Source organism: Pteropus medius, unplaced genomic scaffold (genome assembly GCF_902729225.1).
Source record: "Pteropus medius unplaced genomic scaffold, Ma_sr-lr_union100, whole genome shotgun sequence".
NCBI lineage: Eukaryota > Metazoa > Chordata > Mammalia > Chiroptera > Pteropodidae > Pteropus > Pteropus medius.
In genome coordinates, this window is record NW_024340696.1 from 32,531,046 (window position 1) to 32,550,199 (window position 19,154).

Here is a 19,154-nt window from a genome sequence, read left to right on the forward strand (position 1 = left end):
TGACGTCAGGGTTGTTTGTCTTACCATAACGCGAGAGTTCGCTGCTCCCGGCTTGATTCTGTGGTCCCTGCTGTCCAAGCATGTTCTCTTAGTTTTACTTCTATGAATTTTATTCGTAGAGAGGTACTTTGACTGACGTAAATAAATGTAAATTGGACTCAGAGGCCAAAGGCAATGAGAACCCGTCCTACGATGCTTCTGGACACCTCCAGCATGTAAAATGCGGTAATCGTAGGGGATCACAGTACTACACTGCATGCTTGTATGAAAACGTGTTTTTCTAATTTCCAGTATTTTTTTAGGCAGGAAGGTAAATCTATACCATATTACTCCATAATGTCCACAGGCAAAAAAAACTCTATATTTTTTAACTAAGATGAATTGCAAACTGTTTTCCTTTTCTCAAGTAGAAGTGACATGAAAATATCAATTCTAGCCTGTAACGCCACTAGCAGAAAAAGCTTTTAAGTGGATATTTACCACTAAAGTGATGCATATTATTCCTTGTTTGTCTTAAATTTATAATCTGCATTAAAGAAGAGCTTGTGCTACATAATGTATGCAGGAATTAAGCTAGGATCAACTTGCTAAATCTAGCTCCTTGGCCCCTCGCTGTAGAAAATAGAAAAGCTATTTCCAGCCCCCATAAACTATTAACCTATTAACGAATTTAATTCTAAAAGGAGGTAGAAAAGGTTAGCTCAAACTGTATTCATGGCAGTAAGCTCATAGAGTACATTTAAGAGTTATATCAGCATTTCCAGTTGTTTTAGATTGTTTATTTGCATGAAAGCTGGTGTTAGAGAGTTACAAGACCTCAGAGAAATACCAGTTGGGAGGAGGGTAACCGGCCACCATTTTTATTAATAAAAGCCAGGTAAAATGAATAATCAAAATGGACTTGAAATAGAAAACAAACTTGAAGAATGTGAATGTTCACTTAGTTTATTTAAAGGGTAAAAAAGGCAACCTTTTTTTTTTTTTCCCATTGGCTTCGCTTTGTATGGTAGGCTGAATAATGGGCCCCAGAGATGTGCACTTCCTTATCTTTAGAGCCTGTGAATATGTTATCTTATGTGGGACTTTGCAGATACCATTAGTTTAAAGATCTGGAGTTGGGAGGATGATCCTGGATTATCTGGGTTGACCCTATGTAATCACATTTGTCCCTAGTCTGAGGAGAGATGATCCCCAAAGCAGAGGAGAGGAGGGGAAGGGAGGGGAGAGGAGAGAAGATGCTGTACTGCTGACTTTGAAAGTGGAGTAAGGAATCAAGAACCAAGGAAAAAAATGTAGCCTCTAAGAGCTGGAAAGATGAGGAAATGGATTCTTCCAAAGAGCCTCCAAAGGAATGTAGCCCTCCCAGCAACTTGATTTTATAATACCTAACCTCCAGTACTATGAGGTAATTAACTTGTGTAGGTTTAAAGTGGTAATTTGTTACAGATGCAATATGAAAGGGATACTCCTTGAGATTTTGTGTTGCATCTCTGTGCAACATCATCTTGCCTTAAGTTTTTCTGAGCAGCAGTCTCTTCAGTCTTGCCCATTACTTTCTCTTGAGGTCCTGCCCAAAGCTTGATTTATCATATTGTGAGTCTCTTGGGTTATGGAGACTGGAAATCTACTTGGGCAATACAAAGAAAGACAAAATTAAAGCCAAAACCTACCAAAAAGATATTTAAGAAGACCCTGAACTCCAGGAGAAGCTTTTGTTTACCACTGTCCTAATGCCTACCACACTGCCTTGCACAGTGTTGCAGTTATTAGAATGTTTAGATAAACAAATTAACAAAATACTGTTTCTCCTGCCTGTAGCTTGGCGCTTACAGAAGGAGCATGCAGATTGTCACCCTGCTATCCTCTTTATCTGCCACCAGGAGACCAGAGGACTGCTCTACTGTCTGCAAGAAAGAAGTCCTAGTCTAAATGAATTTCTGTATGTGCATCAAAGCCTATAAAAGCATTAACAAACACAAGGAAAACAATTTTGTTTTACATATAGATTACATTTGTGTGATCACACTGTATAATAAACTTTGAAAGGACCTACATATTTAGGTGAGTTTACATAGCAAAGCCTCAGAGTACCAACACTGTATTTCCAATTCTCTGTTTTCTGAACAAGCCAAGATAATGATTCTAGGCCTTCATTTTTCTCTGCAAGAAATGGATATAGATCATGTGATGCATGGCTGAAATTACTTTTTTATAGATAAGAATGAATAATGGAGTTTTTCTAATTGCTTCTTTCTAATTGCTGTGAAATTATCTTAGATCTTGGAACTGGAATAATTTAATTTGGCCTAAAGTGGAAACTTTTATTACTCTAATGTGCCTTCTGTTTTTAAGCAGAAGACATTGCTAGGCTTTGACCAGTCCTAGAAGTTGTAGCTTTACTTGTCACAGTCACCATTATCATGTGCACAAGTGCTCTAATTGATAATGTTAGGAAAGACTCCAATAATAGATGTTACATGTAAATGTAATCAGAACTTTGGTGAACATAATTTTCCCAGATAGTGTTGACATACTTTAGAAGAATCCTTCCGTCTCTTATTTTCCTTCTCTTGTTGGAAAAGCCATGATATGGAATATTTGATTGATTATATACAGAAGATGGGGTCATTTTATTTTCTCTAGTTTTAATTAACTGAAAATCATAGTAGCGAAGTTATGGGAATTATAACTCTTTGTTATAGATGATGGAGAGCCTAGGTTATACCTTTTGAGTACGTGATCACTTTTAAATAAAAGAAGCAAGGATTTAGAAGAAAAAGCAGATATGTGTATTCTATGCCATTTTTTTAAAGAAAATTTTTGCTCAGAAGAAGGAACTCTATAGGATTTCAACCTGCATGAAGCCTCATGTGCTTAAAGAGTTATTTTGATTCACAGGGAAAAACTATAGTTGCAATTTGCCACAGAAAATTGTACTTATAATAGTAAGTCTATTACTCATGGAGATTTTTCCTTATCTTTTCGAACCTGAAGTCTTAAATGACAAGTCTATCTTACACGACACAGGTTATTCTACTATCTGAAACATTCTCTTTTTAGGTAGGTACCATTCTCTTAGACCCTACCAGAAAACTATCTTGCTTTAGAATGTGCTTGGCATTTTACATTCATTAAATTGTCAAATTTTGTAAAAGACGAAACACACCAAGAGGTTAACTAGCTTGGCTAGGTCACACATATAATAGCTGCTACATTTCTCCTCCCTTTTCCTAAGTGCAACTTTCCTTACTACCCTATGACTCATTAATCTTCCTCTGAATTCCTACAACTCTTTTATGAACTGTGCGATGCAATTTAGCACTTAATTATACTCTTCCTCTTAGTGACTCTGGTTTTTCATACATTTCGGTCTCCTCATCCCAGGCACCCATCATCTTCACCATGGGATAGAAATACAGTACTTCCTTTGTATTTACTCAGCATAGCCTATAGCTGAGATTTTGGTAGATCCTTAATAACTTTTGTTGATTTTAATAAAACATTAAATGACTTGACAAAAACTAATAGTATGTCTATACTGGCATTATGTTTTATTTGATGGAGAATATATTTTAGCTACACTTCATATATTACCTTTTTGCATTTTGGAATATGAGGTATATTTGTGTATTACAGAGCATTTCTGTGGAAATTGGTAATAAACCTCATTATCCAAAAGGTAGTCTGATCCTTTCTAATATAGTCTGTGAGAAAACATTTACAAAACCATGATATAGTTTTTCTCCACTATATCAAGAAATCATAGATTCTTCAGGGATGATTTCTCAGTCAGGAGTTTAGCAGAAGTTCAGACATTTTTATTTTGCAGAAAGATATAGTTTATGATTATAATTAATGATAGATTTCACGTATTTACTACTTCTGATGTACCAACCACTCCTGTGAACGTCATCCCATGTATTGTATCATTTAGTTCTCATAAGAACTCTGTGAGGTAATGCTATTACAACCTTCATTTTACTTATTAGGGAACTGAGGCAAAGAGAATGAGTCACTCAAAATGACATACAAAGTGGTAGACTGGAGAGCTCATATATAAAATATGAAATCACTTTCTTAACATAAAACTATCCTCAGTGTTAAATTAATACATATTTTTTTGCCTCCTCCATTTCTCTGTCTATAAGCGTATTAATATCAGTTAGGAAAGTGCCATGGAGTTGCTTTCTGTTTAGAGGAAAAGCATTTATTCATGATCCCTAAATTCAGTATTTCCTAAACCCTGTCAGACACTGTGCCATCTTTCTAGAAGATATTTTCTAAATCAGTCTTTACTTCCTTGAAATGAAATTAATAGATAATACCACCTGCCTATGTACATACATAGAAAAACCAATATAATAACGCCTCTGATATAAAAGAAATAAAAGTAATTTATATTAGTGTCTTTTAATATGTAAAGGCATTAACATACCTACTCTATAAAAAAAAAAAAACGACAAAATAGTTAAATCTGTTGACAAAGCCACCATGGATGGAGACTGACAGGTTTACTTGTGGCTCAAATACCATGAGTAGCATTTTCTTGATTGGCGACCAAATCTTAGTTAAGTTTTGAAAAATAAAAGGAAAAGTTCCCCTCGATTGCCACAGTCCATTGCTTCCACTGTAGGAAATATGTTTTCACATTTCTGAAATCTGTATGTCTTAAAAGCACCATCAGCCAGGTGTCAGTCATGATATGGTTGTTATTGTCATTGCCTGAGCATGTGCAAACTTAGTTATTGTTACCAATTTCCTGTCTGGACAATCTGTTTAAAGATCTGAAGAAGGAATATACCACTTTATTCCTTTTACTCTGAAAACTTTCCATCAATATCTTTGGAAGGCTCAAAAAAATACCAGCATCAAAACTTTTGTAATTGGTGTCAGTGGCTTCGAAGAAAACCCTAGACACAAGAGTTGAGCATTGTTTTAAGAAATATAGCATCATCATAATACTTGATAGGAGAGAGGATAATAATACTGTTTGAAAAAACATGGATATTGACAACTCTGAGTCAAAACCTGTTTCAGGAAATTTTCAGAATGTGGAAAAGTTTTGAAAATAACTATTTTGCTTTTGTTTTCCTCTTACATATGTCCAAGTGTGATGTTTGATTTATGTCTAAATAAGCATACAACAGCTATTTAAATAAAGACAAAGTTAAAAATATGTCTAAATGCATAGTTTAAATGGCAATGTTTTTCTTGTTTTTTTCTTGATATTTAAATAATATGTTTTACAACTGATAATGTCTTAAATTAGATGAAATGCCATAATTTCTTGGAAAATCTATTGCACAATGTAAAATCTATTGCACAGTAAATCAGTGCAAGTATATTTTGTTTTTATATGTAAAATTATGTCAAATTCCAACCTCAGATAAATAAAAGTGAGTTTTTCCTCTCGGAAGTGGAGCATTTTTTTGTTGATGAGGACTTCCTGCATAATATCTAGCATCCTTGACCCAACCTAATGAAAGCCAATGACAACTCCCATTCTTTGTAATAACAAAATGCATTTTCACTAATTTCCAAGTGACCCCTAAGGAAGGTAAGCTCCTGCTGAGACTCTTTAAATACTTGATGTGATATTCCCATCAATCTTCACTAGAGGGAGCAACTGGTCTTTGAGAAAATGATGTCTAGTCTATGAAGAACTTTGGAATGGTCTTTCACTATAAATGAAATACTCTTGTAATTTAAATTAAATCATAATCTTTTATTCCCACTGAACTGCAATTGTTACAAAATAGTTTTCTCAAACAGCTTTAGGTTTGTTATGATGGCTTCCAATAATCAAATCAGGCCAGAGTATCTCAAATGACCCTGCATAGTCTGACAAGGTCCCTACCTATGTAGACTAGAATCATGGACCTGGTTTCAAATTTGAGCTCTGCCATTTATTATTGGTTTGACCTGAGCAAATCATATCATCCCTCTGAACCACAGTTTCCTCATAGGTAAAATAGAGTTTATAATACATACTTTACAGGCCTATTAAGGAGAAGAAATAAGACATGTGCAAAGTATTTAACACTATAATCTTTTAATGAATAGAAGCTGGTAGTAAATTTGTATTGTTTTATGCCAAAATATGCATTAAAATTAAAGTATTGTACAAGATATAATTCTAAATTCTATTATAAAACAATTATGTGTGTAGGAGTCCAGAGAAAGACATCCACGTGGATTAGAGTGGTCAGTGAAAGATTCATGGAGGAAATGAGACTTGACTTATATCTTGCTATGGATAAGAGTTGAATAGTTTGAGAAGTGGGTGGGGCAGGAAGACATAGTAAACATACTTGTCCACTGTTCCCGCTATTTTAAATGCATTCTAGATCTGCAGTGTCACTAGCTACATGTGGTTATTTAAATTAATTAAAATAAATGAAATTAAAATTTTAGTTCGTCACCCTAACCATATTTCAAATACTCAGTAGCAACATCTAGCTAGCGGCTACTGTATTGGACAGCATACAACAGTTCATTATGGCAGAAAGTTCTATTGGATAGTGCTGTTCTAAACATAATAGTGTCTTCAGGTGGTAAAAAAGCGGGGGGTGGGGGGGGTCCTTGATAGAACTAAAATGTCATACCACAGAGATAGCAGGCCATTACTTTATAAAAGTATTAAGGAAAAAACATTAAAATTCATGTTTTCAGTTAGCATTTTTTTTGAGCAAAAATTGTGTGTATTTATAATTGGAAGTAAGTATACTAGAAGTACTTATCTACTAGCATAGATAATATCAAAAAGATAATCTAAATGTTGTGTTTCTTTACTATAAAACTTATAGACTTAAAATAATTTGCAAATGTGTCTGAGTCATTATCCTTCAGAGAGAGGAAGCTAAATGAGTCCAAATCAGGAGGTGTTAGTTGAAAAATTTGTGTAATTACATTCATCATTTAAATAATCGATAAAATATATGCTTGGTGAGACAAACCCCTACTGTATTTTTAGTAAGGTAAACTAATTTAAAACAAAATGAAAATAATGTATGTAAAACAAAAATAATTACATAGATTTACAAAAGTCATTGAATCACAATGATTTGTTCGGTACAATACCAAAAATTGATAGTCAAGCCTTTTAATAGACATTTCTTATATTTCGAAAGCACCTTAACATCCTAAGGTTCAGAAATTTCATACAAGAGAAAATGTTTCTTTGCATTTTCTAAATACTATGTTTCTTTGCATTTTCTAGAAGTTTAGATTAGTAGCTAAACCATTTAACAGTGTTCCTATGAATTTGTGTTGTCACTGTTCATTAAAACTCCAGAACTTGTATATAATCTTACAAAAATATCAGTAATTTTTGTGTGTGAGTACAGTCCCAGGGTCAAAGGATCTTAGAACAACTAGACTTTAATGATAAAACATAGCCCTCTTGTTTTAAACCAAGTTTCGTCAAAGTCATTTACTACTTTCCACATAAAAAATTTAATATGAAAAGTTCACATTATGATATCTAACTTGATACTTTGGTTGTCATAATATTTCATCCATTAGCTGAGACTTCTGCCTTGTGAATTCTTTGACTCTAAGACTGTAGTACAATTTCCTTTGGTTTGTGAGCAAGTCATTCTATGCACATCTGTTTTAAAAATGAAAGGTTAATTTGGAAAGAGACCACCATTCATTCATTTAATCATTAATAGAAATGATCTTATCCCTTCTATGACATAGGTAGAATTCACTGTGTTGTAAAGATAGGAAATTTTAAAGAAGTCAAATGACTTGCCTAAAGTTACATAGCTAGTAAGTAATAGAATGTGAATATAAACTCAGTTTGCCTGACTTCAAAGTTCTTTCTACTGTGCTTCGTTGCTTTTCTGATTTCTTGAAATTTTTGACAGTAATGGGGGAACTCAAGGACTGTTGTCTCTTTCCTGATAACTCATTTTTCCAGGGTTTGTATATTCATTGCCCAGTACCCAGAAGATTCTTGTACACTGTTGGCTACATTGATTGAATGATTCCACACTGAAGGCTAACTTAAACAGCCATGAGAACTTTAATATATTAATCTAACCAAAGCATATGGCTTTCAGGAAACAAATGCCCTAAGTGGAAGCATTTATTAAATATGAGACAGATTTAAGAAATAAAATCTCCTGACACTGCAGATACTTCTGATGATATCATTTCCAGATTCTCAGACTTGGGGTTCAGAAATTTTATTTGCTGAATAAACTCAAAGATAAAAGACCTCTAGCCAATAAATATTTCATTAGTTTACACTGTTCTATATCGAGGAGGAAGTTTTGAAAACAAAGCTTTGTTATCAGAAAATTTATGAAGTCCAATTTGGAAATAATTCTAACTCAGAAGAGAGAGGCAATCTGCGTCTACCCATTTAAGTCATCTACCCATATGAAGATGGTATTAAGGTTGCTAATCAGCTGACCTTGAGATAGGGAGATTTTCCTGGATTATCTGCGTGGGCCCAATGTAATTAAAAGGAATTTTTAAAGTGAAAGAGGGAAGCAGGAGAGGTTAGAATAATGCAATATGCTGTTGAGAGTGGAATATTGAAGTTTCTTACTATTTTTGTATTGCTATATATTTCTCCCTTCATTTCTGTTAATGTTTTCTTATATAATTACATGATCTGATATATATATACACACACACACACACACACACATATACACGTACATACACATGTACACACATACACACATATGTATATATTGATAATGTTTATGTTTTCCTGAATAAAATGACATTTTTACTATTAAAAATTAAAAAATAATGCAATGTGGAAAGAACGCTACCAGCATTGCTTGCTTTGAAGATGGAGGAAGAGGCCACTATTCAAGAAATGTGGACCACCTCTAGTAACTGGAAAGGGCAAGGAAATTGATTTTCTCCTGTGTGTCCAGAAAGGAATGTAGTTCTGCTGATTTCCTGAGCTTAGTCCAGTGAAATCCATATTGGATTTCTGATCTCCAAAACTCTAAAATATTAAATTTGTATTGTTTTAAACTGCTAAGTTTGTGGTCCTTTGTTACAGCCACTATAAAAAGCTAAGTATGTAAAACATTAATGTATTTTCTGACATTTAATGCTCATGCAACACTGTTAGCTAACTCAATTCCAGTGTCAAGACTCGCAAGAAGCAACTTGACCTTTTCTGTATTTTGAGATGTGGGCTGGGGGCCGAGGAGCCACCCTCTCCCACTCTCTATCTATTCATCGACACCCTTCTCAATCATTTAACTCCTGAATAAAATATTTTTAGATGCCTCAGCCTATATGTATTATCTTTTTCCTTTGAACTGTTAGGCGTTGTTTGTACAACTGTTATGTTGACTTGTTTTGTTTTACCTTGTTTTGAATTATTTGTGAATTTATTTTACTTATATCTCTTAATTTGGAAACAAGTTGAACATAAAGACAATTTTTACTAGTTTTTCTATTCCCAGGATAGTATCAGCTTGCATAAAGTAGGTAATTATTAAATATTGTTAAGTAATATGGGGAAATAAGACATGAAGGTGAGCAGTTTTCTAATGTGACCTAAAAATTCCAGAGTCATATCCACTCACATGCCAATGGCAAATCTTGGTTTGTAAAGACGGCAGAGAGAAATTAGTCTCTAGCTAATGTGGTTTCGTGTTCACCTAAAATTCTTGGGGAAGATGAGAGGACTGTATATTGAGAAATAAAAAGCAGTTTCTCCCTCTACCAGTTTTAAGAATAATTTGAGCCAATTAAAAGTTATCTATAATTATGAGTTTAGAAAGCTATTAGAGAACAGAATGCCTCAAAGTCATGGTACACTAAAAATGTTGTTAAACTCTCTCATCCTGAAAGGCGGCTTGAATTATAAAAAATTATTCTTTGATTTTGGGTTTCATTTGAGCTTATAAGTCTTACAACTATTATGACTAAAATATATTTGACTATCCTGGGCCAAAAATTTTAAGAGTATAAGCCAAGTTATATCAGTTTTGTAGAGTCTGCCCTTCAAAACGTCCTCATTTTTAAATTCCCTGTTTTAATGGTGAGCAGACAGCAAGACAAAAAGGAAAAGAAATGTGTGCCACATTTGTGGGTAGTGGAGAGGTGGGTAGGAGTAAACAGTTCTGAGTATAGTTACAAATATATATTAACTCAAGTTCTGGATGGATTTTTGAGGTATTACTGGTTGGACCATCAAGGATTTTTAGGAAGAAGAAACAAAATTCTAAACTGATCTATTCTTCTGGGGATGCTATCATTTTTACTTGGGATTTTTCTGCAATGTTATTAAATCTTTTAGTTAATGCAGAAGCCACAGCAGCATGTGTGTAAGTTACTTTAGAATGTGGGAGGGTTCCATCCTTTTTCCCAAATGAATCATAATGAAGAAGAGCTCAGGTAGAACCCCCATAGTAGAGGCCTCACAGCCTGTGGGCCTCACCTTTCCTTACCCTGTAGCTTAACAATAGATTGTCCCCCGAGGCTTGGAACATCCCCTTCCACAGAAAGTTGCCCTGAAATTTATGATTAATGTTCTTATGCTTACTGATCACAGTCTTTATGGTCTAGCATTCGTTCCAGACGACTCTCATCTTTGTTCCTGAGGACCACATTGCCAGAGGGGAGGCACCATGAAGCGCAACAGATGCCCCCAGAACCTTCGCACAGCCTCTGGAATAATGCCCAGATTTTCCCTTAAACTGGACTGAGAAAGTTAGGCAGTTTTTGAAGGTGTTAACTTTCTGCCTTCTCAAATCACCAGTCCTAGGACAATAAACACCCATTCTAAATGGCTCAACTCCTATGGGTCTATTGGCTGAGCTGCACAGGCAGCACAAGCCCTGGACTCAGTTGCCCTCAGGTTACAGTAAGGCATTATAAGCAGGGAAGACATAATCCAAAAATATATTGATCTAGATAGATATAGATTAGATATTAGATATATAGGAATAAAGACAGAGACAGAGATAGAGATGAGGGAGGTTTCTCTCAATTTGTAGGATGTCCACAACTTGAACAAAAATATTCATGGCTTTTTTTTTCTCACCTAAGAGATCCAAGCACAGCTTTAACAATTATTGATGTTGAAATGGACAATTCCACAGTATATTGTGACTTCAAATTGACCAAGTAAAATTAATATGGCCTAAAGGAAAGTTACTTAACACACTGCTGTTTTCTGAGATTGCTAGTGTTTGGGTGGTGGTTGGCTATGGGCAAGGATAATGTGGAACGTTAGATGGAAATATAGTTGTGGTGCTCGCTTTGGCAGCACATAGGCTAAAATTGGAAATATAGTTGTGAAATTTTAATAAACTGCCAGACTGCTAACAATATGCTTTTGTTCAAACCATTTTTTAAAAAAACTTTGGCAGTTATTCCTAAATCTTAGTTCAGAAAGAAAGTGTAAATTTTAATTAGAAAGATGGGTACAGTATTAAGAGAGTAAAGAGAAGACACACATTCACACATTTCAGAAAGACTTTATTCAATGCTAAACTACTAAATTTGAGATCCAAAGTCACAATTAGAGGGACAATTGGAAATAATAGAGTAACATTTGAATAGTAAGTTTCAAGTCTTGCCTTTTAGGTAGCTGTTACTATTTTTGGAATCCTAAGTAGTTTTTAATAGTACAGTACTCATTTCCTTCCATATTATAATATTATTTTCATATAGATGCAAAAATGAAAGAAAAAAAGCCCAACTTCAAGTGTACAAGTTCCTTTTACTTCTGAATATATAATTTTATCACTCATTGGTAAACTATTACAGTTGTGAAGAGCTGATAATTTCTAGAATTCAGAGGAATCACATATACCATTTGGCAATGGCTTAATATGTTTCATGACATATACTTATCTTATCTTTCCCCTCCTGCTAAAGATCTACTTTGCATAATTGTTTTCCTAATTACTCTGCCTCAGGCTATCAAGTCTAATGAAGGGATTTTTGGCCTTCTACTAACTTAGTTTTCTAGTGTCAAAGAACTATTGTCCTTTCTCCACTCCTCCCACCCTTTGAATCTAAGTCCAACATAAATGAATGGTAACAAGTTTTCTTCACTGCTTTTAGTATAGAGTTTCAGTTCAGGAAAAGTTCTGTTCAAGAATGAATTCCAGCAGTGTTCCTAATGCCAGCAGGCAGCATAAAAGTCTTGGAGTATGGAAGTAAGCCAGAGTAAATTCTGCCCTGTTTAAGTGAAGTCATTTATATATAACATAAGATTATGATTCTAATGCAAACTTCGTGGCCATCTTAAGAGTTTAAATGGTGAGCATTTATGAAAGACAAACTTAAAGGCAAAGTTATCCCAACTGTGATTTTTACTGGGATACTATTCAAACACACACACACACAAAATATCGAGGGAAGGCCTAAGAGATAGAGCATTCTTTGACTATAGAATTGTAGTTGGACTACTGAGGTAGTCAGGCCGAAATGTTATAGTGAGTGTGTGTGTGAGAAGGCAACATTTTCTGGGATAGGCTTCTTCCTCAGAGGTGAAAGATGGTCCTAACGACCCACCTGGAAGGGAGTCTTGATTCTTTTCCTTCCTGGAGACGGCAGATCCTTCCTGGAAGCCTTGGCCTTACCCATGTGGAGCAAGGCTTTGTAACCCGCTGTTTCAGGACCAGGGAGGTCCAGTTCGGCTCAGGGGCATGCTCATTTGGAGTGTTTTCATGTTACCTCTTCTATTAGATGTCTGTGTATCCTAAGAGGGAAGCACTATTTTATTCAATTCTTCATTCATTCACTCTTGATCTTACAATTCCTTCTCTTCCCACAACTGGAGTGATCTAATAAGTAGTATCTGATTAGGACACATCTTTACTTAAAGCCCCTCAATGGCTGATTATCTCTAAGGTTAAAGACTAAACTTCTTTACTTCACCCCAGGTTCTCTCTTTCTGCCCTCTAGCCACAGTTGTGGCTTTCACATCCACACTTTGGCCAAGTTCCTTCTTGCCTTAGGTCCTTTTAATGCAGATTGCTTTGTCAGCAATTCTCCCCACCTTCATTCTCCTCGCCCTCCTCTCGCTTTTCACTGGGCTACCAGGCTACCTTCTACTGGTTTTTCTCATCTCAGCTCAAAGGCCACTTCCTCTGGGAAGACTTCCTTGAGCTTCTATGCCAAGTTAGGCCCCTTCCTCCTCCTTACACACTTTTACCACAGTCTGCATCCCCATTTGTAGCACTTACTACAATTGTAGTTAATTATTCATTACTTATTTAATATCTTGGTAGACTGTAAACTCAATGATGACATTAAATATGTCTGTTAATTGCTGTACTTCAAGTACCTAAAACAGCGTCTGGCACATTATAGAGATTTAGTATATATTTTTTGAATGAATGAATGATCCAATAAATGACCAATCAGATGGTTGAATGGCTGGCTAGTCTGATTCCTTTTTGCACACACATCCCCACCTGCCAGGGTTTGGCACAGGACAGCAGGGAATAGGTGTAGGTTATGAGTCTCACAGGGCACAGCATAGTGAGGATGGAGTAAAGCTGAGGAGGGGAGGGGCTTTGTTTAGAGGAAGTTATGATTCAAGAGGGTCAGCGATCAAATAGCAAAAACCATATCAAGGAGAAGAGTGAGGCTTTGAATTGACTGGCGAGCCGGTATTGGTTGCTGAGACACAGAATCAAGTAAAGCGCCAAAGGTGCTGAAATGAGGAGCAGTCATTCTGGATATAAGGTGCCAAAGCTTGGGGGCCTTCTGTGAGCTCCACTCACATTTTCATCAGTGAAATGTTCATTTAAAGGCCACAGTCTAGGATGCAAATTATTTACCAACACTTTTTAAATACACTTCTGTATTTCCTTACCTGAAATCTTTCAGCGCCATGAATTTGAAATTCAGAATTTTTTAGAGTTTAGAAAGGAGAAAGATAGGGTAGATATACCATGAATTAATTATTATTCCCAGTGAGTTCTGAGGCAGCCTTTGTTATCAAAAATATTAATATTCATGCAGTGCAATGTATAAATATTCAGTGAGTGGGATAAATACACACTATCGAAAGCTTCAGAATCATTTCAGGTCAGGTTTTGCTGCCAAATGAGATACGAAAATAAGAGTATTTTTGGATTTGGAAATTCTGGATAAGGATGGCAGACCTGGTAGAAAGTGCTGTATGCTTTCGGAACTCTGTTAATTCCTGTTTGACTGATTCTCGGCAACAGGGGAGGAGCTGCCCTGATCCTCTGACTCAGGGATTCCTCAAGTTTTTTGGGAAATCCCCCCAGTCCTCTCAGCAGTCATCTTCCCAGAAGGAAATTTGGCCATATCTGGTCTATTCTTAGGCTACTGTGAGATGGTCGTCAGTCTACAATCTTTATTAAGCGTCTGCTGTGTTCAGAGCTCAGCCAGGAGATAGAAGGATAAGCAGAAGATGGGTTTATCTTTCTTTAGGTAATCCTCTATCCTAGATACCTCACCTGAGCTTCCTGTCTTATTTCTAACTGTATAATACACAGATGCACTTATAATTCAAAGACAAAACTGGTTATCTTCTTTCAACCTAAAATCAGACAAAAAGTAAAATTTATTTCTTATCTAATGATCCTTTTCACCATACATTAAATGGCCCAAGCTAGAATCAAACTCCATTTTCTTTATTTTTCACACACAATCAGCACTAAATGCTGTTGAATCACTCGCATGGGTGCCCTGCTCTCCCGTCCCATTAGGCCTTCATCACCTCAGCTGTTTTCATCTCCTGAGTCTCCTCTCTGCCCCTTGTTTGATGCTCTTTCTTAACCATCCACTTGTCACTGACTTTAGTCATTTTTCAATAATAAAGTATTTTAAAACATACCATTTGCTTTTAAAATCCTCCTTGGTTTTTTTAAAATGTCAATGTCATGAAAAATAAATAAAGGTTGAGGAACTTTCCAGATTAAATGACACTAAAGAGACAAGAAAATGAACTAAAGCACATGATCCTGGATTTAGTCTCATACAAGATAAACATTACTGTAGTAAAAGGTCATTATTAAGACAATGACAAAATTGGAATAGATAAAAGTATTACATCAGCATTAAAACTTCCTGAATTTAATAACAGTAATGTGGTTATAAAAAGGAATGTCTTTATTCTTGGAAAATAGACACTGAACAATTAAAAAGGTAGAAAAATTACTCTCAATTAGTTCAGCAAAAAAAATATGTGTATGTATGTGTGAGCCTATATGTGTGTATATATCCATGTATGTTTATATACATACACATGTACATCTATATATCTCTATTTTTATATGTTTACATAAGTAATACATTATACAGAGAGAGGAAAAGAGAATAATAAAGTAAACATGGTAAAATAGTAATAAACTGGGAAATCTGGGTAAAGAGTATACCGAAATTCTTTGTACTATTCTTGCAAACTTTCCGTAAGTTTGAAATTATTTCAACATTAAAAATTTTTAATATTCAGTTTTCAAATATTAAACTTGTATTACTGTCATCCAAACAACTTTATTATAATGCACACACACATACACATGCACACACACACACGCACACACAATTTCATCACACTTCCATTGCCCATAAAAAGAAATTTTAAGCTCCTTCACATCATGCTCAGGGACTATCTATAATCTGGTCTCAACTTAGTTTCTCTACCTCACTCTTTTTTTTTCCCCCTATAGGTAATCCTTACTCTATCTATGCTGAAATGCTCACCTTTAATTCCTCCTCCTGTGTTTTTGTGCCTGTCGTTTTCTCTGTATGGCATGCCCTCGCTATTCCTCCATTGCTGATCTCCTATGTCTGTTTTAAGACCAAGCTCAGGAGTCACTTCCTCTCCAACCATAGGCAAAGTTAACACTTCCCTCCTGTTATGGACTGACTGTTTCTGTTTCCTAAAATTCATATGTTGAAACCCTCACCCCGATTGTGATAGCATTTGGAGATGGGGACTTTGGGAGGTAATTAGGGTTATATGAGTTCATGAGGGTGAGACCTTCATAGGGGTTTCATGCCCTTATAAGAAGAGACACCAGAGAGCTTGTCTCTCTCTCAATCATGTGAAGACACAGCCAGAAGTTGGCTATCTGTTAGCCAGGAACAAAGTTCTCACCAGGAACCCAATCTGTTGACGCCTTAATCTGAGAGTTCCCAAACTTCAGAATCGTGAGAAAATACACTTGTTTGTTAAGCCATGCAGTCTGTGTATTTTGCTATGGCAGCCCTAGCAGACTAATGCACCTCCTCTGTGTATGCATAGCACTGCACAGAGGTAAGCGATAGCAGTTAGGACTGTCTTATACGGATTGCTGACGGAGCTTTCTCTTCCACTGGGGAGTGAACCCTCAGAGCAGAAGCTATGTGCTTTATCTTTCTGTCAAATCCCTTCTGCCTTTAAGGTCCAGCTATGTCTTCTTTCAGGAAGCCTTCCCTGACCAATAATTGTGCCCACAGAGACTTATCTTCCTCCACACCCTCACAGTGCTTGTGCTTGAATTATTTGACTGGCTACCATATTACTGATATCTTTCAAAATGCATTTATGTGTTTTTTTTTCAAAATAAGAAACACATTACATATGTCAAAGCTGAAAAAGTAAAAATATTGTTCTCTTACCACTGACCGCCCCCCATAGTCCCTAGACCTCCACACATCATCTAACCCTCAGCTCTGTCGTCTCTTCTGCAAAATCAAGGCTTGAATTAGATGATCTCTAAAGTTCCTTTCAGCCTGAAAACACTAAGGTCCTAACACAGATTTTAAGAATGAAAGGTAGCACATTATGTGGGTAGATATACTCTGGAATCCAACAGAACCTGATTAGGAAACTCAGTTCTATATCTTTCTTCTCTCATTTCTTACTTATATCTTACTCCAGCCACTGTTCTAGGCTCTGGGAAGGCAACTATAAATAAGGCTGTCAGGGTTCCTGCATTCAAGGTGTTTACATTCCTCTAGGAAAGACCAACAATTAAACATGTATAAATATATATGAGTAAATAATATAATTTTGGATGGTGATAATAACGCTGCAGAAAAATAAAGCAAGTCATGAGATTAATGAGTAAAGGGAATGTAGAAAATATTTTAAATAGTGTGTTGGGGAATGTTCTCAGAAAGGTCTGGAGAACATTCCAGACCAAAAGAGCAGCCCAGAGACAGCAAGGCAGATAGATAATCAGAGCACACATTCTGTAACTTCCTTTTTTCACCTGATTTTATAGATACACTGTGATCTTCTTAATTTTTTTTATATAGGTGCATCTTATTCTATCATATGCATGTTCCAAGATTTATTTAATAGCCATCTATTGATAGACATGTAGGTTATTGCCATTTTGTTGTTGTTATTATAGGCAAAAAGTAACAAATATGAAATAGTCAGCTCAGCCTGCTGGAATCCAGAATCTGAGCTGGAAACACAACTCTTTCTTTCTTTTTTTGCCTCACTCATTATTTCTATTATATTTCACTGACTGTTTTAGACACTAGGGATATAGCAGTGAACTAGATGCCCACGTCCCTGCCCTCAGGATGCTTATTTTCTGATGAGCAGAAGAAACAAAATGAAAAATGAACATGTACATTAAAAGGATATAGTTTTGGATTGTGGCAAATGCTTTAAAAGAAATAAAGGAGGACAAGGAAATAATAAAGGGCAGAGATGTGGGGAATTTTAGATATGTTGGCCAGGACAGCCTTTGAGGAGGTGGTGTTTGAGCAAGATGTAAATGATGTGAAGGACCAGCCATATAAAAGTGTGGGGAAGCATATATCTGGCAGAAGGAGCAGTGTGTGTAAAGACTTGAGGCAGGAAAGAACTTGGCACCCTGGAAGAACAACAAGAAAGCACAATGGTTGGGGTACACCCAGCCAGATGGAAGAAAACTGGAGCTGAAACTGGAGGCACAGGCAGGGCAGGGGACAGAGGTCCTGTGGCCATAGAATGCATTTGGATTTATTTGAAGTGTAACAGGAAGCCATCAGGGAGAAACACTGAAAAGAAGAATTACACGTTCTGATATATGTTTTGGAAAGCTCACTCTGGCTGTGTATAAAAGGAGACTATGAGGAACATGAGCGGAATGAGGAATATGAGTCTCGCTGTAGCCCGGGCAGGAGTCGATGATGGTGTATATCTATCTATTCTATCATCTATCTATCTATCTATCATCTATCTATCTCTTTAAATAGAGATTGGAGTTATGAATTTTAAAATAAAACCAAACAGAAATAAACCATCACACTGCTTTGTAAACAGGTTTATGGAGCACTTGGTAAATTTGATTAGAAATCTTTATATATGTTTTTGTTGATTAGTAACAATCATTGGCTCTCTAACACCCATAGATGTGAGCATCTTTTTTTTAAGATTTTTAAAATTTAGTTTATTTTCCATTTATAGTTCACATACAATATTATATTATTTTCAGGTGTACAACATAGTGATTAGACATTTATATACCTTATGAAGTGATCACCCAGATAAGTCTCATATATAAGTCTTATATTCATCTAACCATACATAGTTATTATAATATCATTGACTATATAGCCTATACTGTACTTTACATCCTAATTTATTTTTATTTATTTATTTTTTTTAGGCGAGGCAACCCTTGGTTGACCTCACAGATTGCAAGGACCTTGTCAGCTTACAATCCCTTATTTATTTATTTATTTATTTTTATGCTTACAGCATCTGGTCTTCCTAGGTGGTCTCCCATCCAAGTACTAACCAGATCCAATCCTGCTTAGCTTCCGAGATCAGACGGGATTGGGCTTGTTCAGGGTAGCATGGCCATAGCCAAATATCCTCATTTTTATAACTGGCAATTTGTACTTCTTAATGTCTTTCACCTTTTTCATCCATCCTCCTAAACTCCCTCCCATCTGGCAACCATCAATTTATTCTCTGTATCTGTGAGTTTGTTTTTGTTTGTTTGTTTGTTATGTTTTTTGATTCTACATATAAATGAAATTATATGGTATTTATTTTTCTTTGAGTTATTTCATTTGGCATAATGCCCTCTAGGTCTATCTATATAGACACAAATAGCAAGATTTCATTTTTTATTATGATCGAGTAATATTCCATTGCTTTATGTGTACCACATCTTTAACCATTCGTCTATTGACTCTTAAGCTACTTCCATATCTTGGCTATTGTAAATAACGCTGCAGTGAAC

At 35.7% G+C, this 19,154-nt stretch overlaps 1 long non-coding RNA gene and 1 pseudogene across 1 annotated transcript; one reads left to right on the top strand and one right to left on the bottom strand.

The window, feature by feature from the left end:
• The first annotated feature begins 12 nt into the window (after positions 1 to 12).
• LOC120608848 (uncharacterized) lies at positions 13 to 3,525 on the top strand. The gene is made up of 2 exons (XR_005654538.1): positions 13 to 1,405; positions 1,819 to 3,525. It is a non-coding gene; the product is annotated as an uncharacterized LOC120608848 (long non-coding RNA).
• A 15,130-nt stretch (positions 3,526 to 18,655) lies between these two features.
• LOC120609709 (uncharacterized) lies at positions 18,656 to 18,774 on the bottom strand (annotated as a pseudogene).
• Between the last annotated feature and the right edge of the window lie 380 nt (positions 18,775 to 19,154).